Source organism: Myotis yumanensis, unplaced genomic scaffold (assembly GCF_028538775.1).
Source record: "Myotis yumanensis isolate MYYU_CA2020_CCGP unplaced genomic scaffold, mMyoYum1.0.hap1 SCAF_1, whole genome shotgun sequence".
Lineage (NCBI taxonomy): Eukaryota > Metazoa > Chordata > Mammalia > Chiroptera > Vespertilionidae > Myotis > Myotis yumanensis.
The window spans coordinates 105,845,728-105,851,863 of record NW_027223752.1 but is presented as its reverse complement, the minus strand read 5'-3'; positions in this window follow the sequence as shown (position 1 = coordinate 105,851,863).

Here is a 6,136-nt window from a genome sequence, read left to right as displayed (position 1 = left end):
CTGTGGTCCAGACCCCAGATCCTGTGTAAGAGGTTCTTTAGTCAGCAGGGGCAGGAACAAGAGTAGGGTTGAGCAGAGTGTGAAAGCACTCCCATCTTGCTTGATGAAGTTCCCTCCCTGCGGCCCAGACTCCACACAGGGTGGGGTGGGAGTAGGAAAGAGAGAGAGGCCATCCAGCGGACCCTGCAACTGCCCCTGCCCCATGTGGCAGCATTCCCAGGGCTCCCCACCCCTTGCATCTGTAAGAAATAAGGTGAGCCCCCAAATTCAGGGATCCTGGTAGAACACAAAGCATACTTAGAAGCCAGGCAGCAAGGCAAATATATTTACTTCTGCAGAAGGGTGCACACACACATGGTCTGGGAGCACACACACACTGAGCAGGTGGTCGGCTCAGGTTTTTAATCCTGATGCATGTGACCTGTCCCTCACTCTTGATTGGAGCTCAGACTCACAGTCTTTTGCAATTGGCTAATTCAAAGCGCAGGGTTGGCCTTTGCCATTTCAAGATGGCAGCCCCCAGGGGAGCTGCAAATCATGCGGCCAACATGGTGGCTGCCAAGTCACACAGTCCAAAATAGCGGCTTTCTAAACTGTTCTTTGACAAAAAGGATTACTTGTTTATTCTCACACACCCACAAAACACCCCATAATCTGGGACAACACAGCCCGCTGCAGCAGCAGGCATTACACACCCACAGGGGTGCACGACCCAGACTCTGCACCTGGCAGGGTAAGAGGAGAAAGAGGGAGATACCATCCCAAGGGCCCTGCAACCCCCACTTGACAGGTGCCAGGGATATGAGTGCTTCCTAAGCCACAATCAGGTGCTCCCAGAGCTTGGGGGACATACACTGCTGTGAGCAGGGCTGCCAGTGTGAGCACTCACTCCAGATAGCTCGTCCACAGTGGCCGGACACCCAGTGACCTACAAGGGCAGGGACTCCCCCTCCTTTGCCCCACAAGGGGGAGATCCACTCCCATACCCCATGTTTCACAAATACTCAAGGTGCCTAAGGAGAGGCTGGGGTGGGAAGAATTTTGGGGAGACTTGGTGGAATAGCAGCCAGGAGTAGGCCCCAAAACCAAAATGGCCATTTTTCCTGAGAGGAGCTAGTCACTCCCAGTAGCCACGGGGTAGGTAAAAGAAAAAAGAAAACCCTGTATACATCCTGCTCCATCCTCAGGAGCTCTGCAAGCTTCACCCTGCATTTTGACCTGCATTTTTAAAAAAATATATTTTATTGATTTTTCACAGAGAGGAAGGGAAAGCGATAGTTAGAAACATCGATGAGAGAGAAACATCCATCAGCTGCCTCCTGCACACCCCCAACTGGGGATGTGACCGCAACCAAGGTACATGCCCTTGACTGGAATCGAACCTGGGACCTTTCAGTCTGCAGACCGATGCTCTATCCACTGAGCCAAACAGGTTAGGGCTTGACCTGCATTTTGAGAAAACAAAAGCAGAGGCTAGGCCTACAGGTTAAAAGAGTCTCATGATCCCTCAGTGACTGGATTGGGGAGGGGCCATCTACCGAACTATCCTGGAACCATACTGGTACTTTCTTCCCACGGGAGAACTAATAAAAAACTCCAGGTTTCAGCCGACCCCATTGGTCTCCATACAAGCATCTCTGTCCAGACAAGGGCAGAGTAATATTTTGGACCATTTGCAGAGGACAGGGAAACGCACCCACCATATTCCCTGAAAAGTAAACAGCACCTCCCCCGCCTAAAGTTCTTTCAGAAAAAGACTTTTGAGAGAATCAGATTGACAGCTGGCTAGCAGATAAAGATGGGCAAAGGTGGAGCCTGGGGAACCAGGGGAAGTTTGCCGGACACTATGCTGCTAACAAACCTACATTAGAAGGCAGATTGGCCCCTCCTGCTTACAGCAAAGGCCTGTGGAGACAGATGCAAATCGCTTGGAGATTCAAGCAGGCCACTGAAAACCAAAGGACGGTTCCTGGCAGTGGTTAGTACCTAAGTACCTAACAGGAAGATCAGAACTGGCAAACAGAAGAGTGGGATTCAAAGTGATCTCCCAGGGGGCACTAAATTCTGCTGAAACAAATGCCACATCACTTTTTTTTTTTTTTTACTTTTCTTCCCCTCTTTTATTTTTTCTCTTTCCTTTTTTTCCTTTTAAAATTTATTGATTTGTATTTATTCTAGTCCCTGTTGTTTCATTCATATATCAAATTTTCCTCTTCAATTTTTTTCTTTTTTTTCACTACTCTATTTTTCCCCCTCTCATTTCTTTTTCTATTGCTTTCTCATCTTTTCCCTTTTTCTTATTTTAGGTCTATCTGCTTTCTCCTCTATTTTCCTTTTCAAATTTTTTCTTATCATTTCATTTCTTTTCTCCCTCCTTTATTTTAAACCATTTTCCTTCCTTACTCCTCTAATTCTTGATTCTTATTTTATTTCAGTTCTGCATCTACATATCCTACCCCCCCCTTTTATTGTTTTTTTGTTTGTGCTTTTTTATGTTTATTTTGTTTTCTTCTCATATTTTTTTCTTAATTCCATTTTATTTTAATGCATTTACATTGAAATAGTCAAATGTGGCTAGTAACTACCTGTTAGATGGCACAGGTGAAGACTAATTTGGGTGAGTCAAAAACTGTGATGCATCAAACATTAAATATAATAGATAACTCCTATTTGAAACTAGGCTTCAGAAGAATGTAATTAAGTACTGATGCAGTCCTTCTCAGCATCTTCTTCACCTTGTACTGTTCTTAATTCATTCTCATAATTTTGAGGAAGAAAGCATGCCATTTGGTCAGAGTAGTTAAAGAGGCCTTCCAGATGAAGTGGGATTTTGTAGAAGCAACCGTATTAGTTAGCCAGGCAAAGCCTTCAGAGCACTGTTGGCAGGTGGAGCTTGAGGATGGCAGGTCACAGGTCAGGTTTCAGACACTAGATTTACTCTATTAATCTCAAAAATAAGCCCTATGAGGATGCAGAGCACCAGGCAGAAGCCACTGTCTGCATGGTTGTGGGTGACGAACTCCTAGCTGAAGAGGGGGTAACTTTTTGTCCTCCTGCAGAAAGCCATGGCAGCGGGCATGCAGAAGCCAGCAGGCCCCACACCCTGCACTCGCAAGCCACCATGCAAATTTGCCCAGTCCCAGTCCAGTCCACCGGCTGGCCCATAGCCCGTTTGTCCTCACACTAGCCAGCCTACTGCCCAACAAATTCTCTTCTCGTATTTTTTCTTTCTTTTTTTTCTATCATTCTTGCATTCTTTTCTCTTTTCTAATTCTGTCTTATTTGGTGGTTGCTTTTGTTGGTGCTATAGCTGTCTTGTGTACCTTTTTGTTTTATTTCTTCTGTTTCATGTTTTGTTGTGTTGCATTTTGTTCTGTTCAGTCAGCACCTCCACAACAGCTCACATGACATGGTCGGGTGTGAGCCACATAGCCCGCCAGCCTGAGAGGAGACTCCATCCATGAACAAGACAATAACATTCAAGAGACAACTATAACAGGAAAACCTAAATAATTCAAGCAAGGGGCTTTCTTAGAGCACACAGTTCAGGCAATCTAAGAGATCTAAGAGACTGCACATCTGGGTCTCACAAAACACCTACTACATAAGACCACCCCCAAACATCTGGAAGGCAGAACAGTTTGATCTAATATATAGAAACAAAAACAAAGGGACAGAAAAAAATGAGGAGACAAAAAAAAAAAAAAACAATCCCCAAATGAAAAAGAGGAATCAGCCCTGACCGGTTTGGCTCAGTGGATGGAGTGTCAGCCTGTGGACTGGAGGGTTCCGGGTTCAATTCCGGTCAAGGGCATGTGCCTTGGTTGCTGGCACGTCCCCAGTGGGGGGTGTGCAGGAGGCAGCTGATCGATGTTTCTAACTCTCTATCTCTCTCCCTTCCTCTCTGTAAAAAAATCAATAAAATATATATATTAAAAAAAAGAAAAAGAAAAAGAGGAATCACCAGAAAATGAACTGAATGAAATGGAGATAAACAATTTTTCAGTTAAAGAATTCAGAGTTATGGTAATAAGGGTGTTCAAACAATTCTGTGAAAACTACAAGCAACTTCATGAGAATTATAAGGGTCTTTATGAGAGCTAAAGCACCATAAAAAGGGAGCTTAAAACAAAGAAGAATCAATTGGAGAGATTATAGAAAATGGTGGCCAAATAGGCAGATGTGTCATACACCTTGTCCCAATGCCAGGCTGGAAAGCAATTAAATCAGAGAACCTGGCCGAAACCGGTTTGGCTCAGTGGATAGAGCGTCAGCCTGTGGACTGAAAGGTCCCAGGTTCGATTCCGGTCAAGGGCATGTGCCTGGGTTGCGGGCACATCCCCAGTGGGAGATGTGCAGGAGGCAGCTGATCGATGTTTCTCTCTCATCGATGTTTCTGGCTCTCTATCTCTCTCCCTTCTTCTCTGTAAAAAATCAATAAAATATATTTTAAAAAAATAAATAAATAAATCAGAGAACCTGGAATTAATAAATTAGACACAGCTGAGGAGATAATTTATAACAAGGAAGAGCAGAGGACACCTGGAGAATGGTAGGAACAGAGATCTGGGCTTGAGAAGGACAGCTGCCCAGTGGGCCGAAAGGGTGAGGAGGAAGCTGTGTTGCACCAAAGCCGCATCCCTTGGCAAAAGGCATAACATCCAACTGTGGAAAGGAAAAACCACAGGGCTGCTGGTGGCAGGAGAATCTGGACTTAAAACCACAGCTTCGAAAGGCTGCCCTGCAAAAGGCAGCCTGAAAGGCAGACCCAGCAGTGCAGTGCTGTGCGGGGGGCGGGGGAAGACACACAGTTTCGTGGTTGTTTTGGTTTGGTTTTGTCTTTGCTTTTATTCGCTAAACCCAGAACACAGAACTTTTCAATTGCAAACACTCACCTGAGGCTTTGATGCATGGAGAGAGGCACAAACTTGAGGTGCCTGAGGAGAAGCTGGGGAGGGAAAGTGGGTGGGAAGATGTGGCCAGGACTCCTGCACTGGGACATTTTTAAGCTTCCAAACCTTAGTGGCCATTTCTCCCCTGAAGAGCTAGCCCTTCCCAGTAGCCTCAAGGCGGTAACACAGCCTGCCATACCCTGCCTGCATTGTGAGCTATACAAAGTAAACAAAGGCAGAGGCCAAGTATAGGGGTTTGAATAGGCCCAAAGAACCTTCAGTGACTGGCTTGGAAGAATGGCTGGTCCACCCCACTATTCTGGGAACCAGACTGATAAAAACTCCAGGTTTCCAGAACCACCCCAGCGGTCTCCATACGAGGATCTCTGACCAACCAAGGCCAGAGTAATATTTTGGGCCACTCATGGAGGAGTAGCTCGGGGTCAGAAAAACAAGCAAACACCCATCTTACTCCCTGAACGTAAAATAGCACTAACCCCACCTAAAGCCTGTCAGAAACAGATGCTTGTGTGATTAAGATTGACAGCTGGCAGACAGGCAAAGAGGGCAGATTGGCCCCCATCAACTAACAGCCAAGGCCTGTGGAGACAGACACAAGCAGAGGACCTGTAGATCACTTGGAGCTTCAAACTAAAAGTGAAAAGACAGTACCTGACAGTGGTCAACACCTAAGTACCTAACAGGAAACTCAGAATTAGCAGACAGAACAGAAGAGTGGGGTGCTAAACCAGCATTCATGGGACATTAAAACTTGGCTGAAGCGAACAACACTTTACTTTGTTATTTTTTTATTTTTATTATTTAAAAATTTACTATTTTTATTTTTCATGTTATTTTATTTTCATTTTTTACATTTTTTGCACCTTTTCTTTCTCACTTCTCTTTCTTTCCTCATGTTTTTCTTCTCCTTTTCCTGTTTTAATTTTTCTATTTTCTTTCTTTTTTCACCTTTTTAAAAATGGATCTACTTTATTGATGTATTTTTATTTTAGTCTCTGTTGGTTTATCCATATATATAATTTCCTGTTCCCTGCTTCTACCCCCAAGAAATGCTAAAGGGACTGTTGTAAAAAGAAATAAAAGGGGAAGAAAAAACACAGGCATCTCTCTCTCTCTCTCTCTCTCTCTCTCTCTCTCTCTATATATATATATATATATGAAGAGCCAGGGTCCATCACATCCTAAATGACTGGACAGATGACCAAACAGCAGGCTCCATTGAT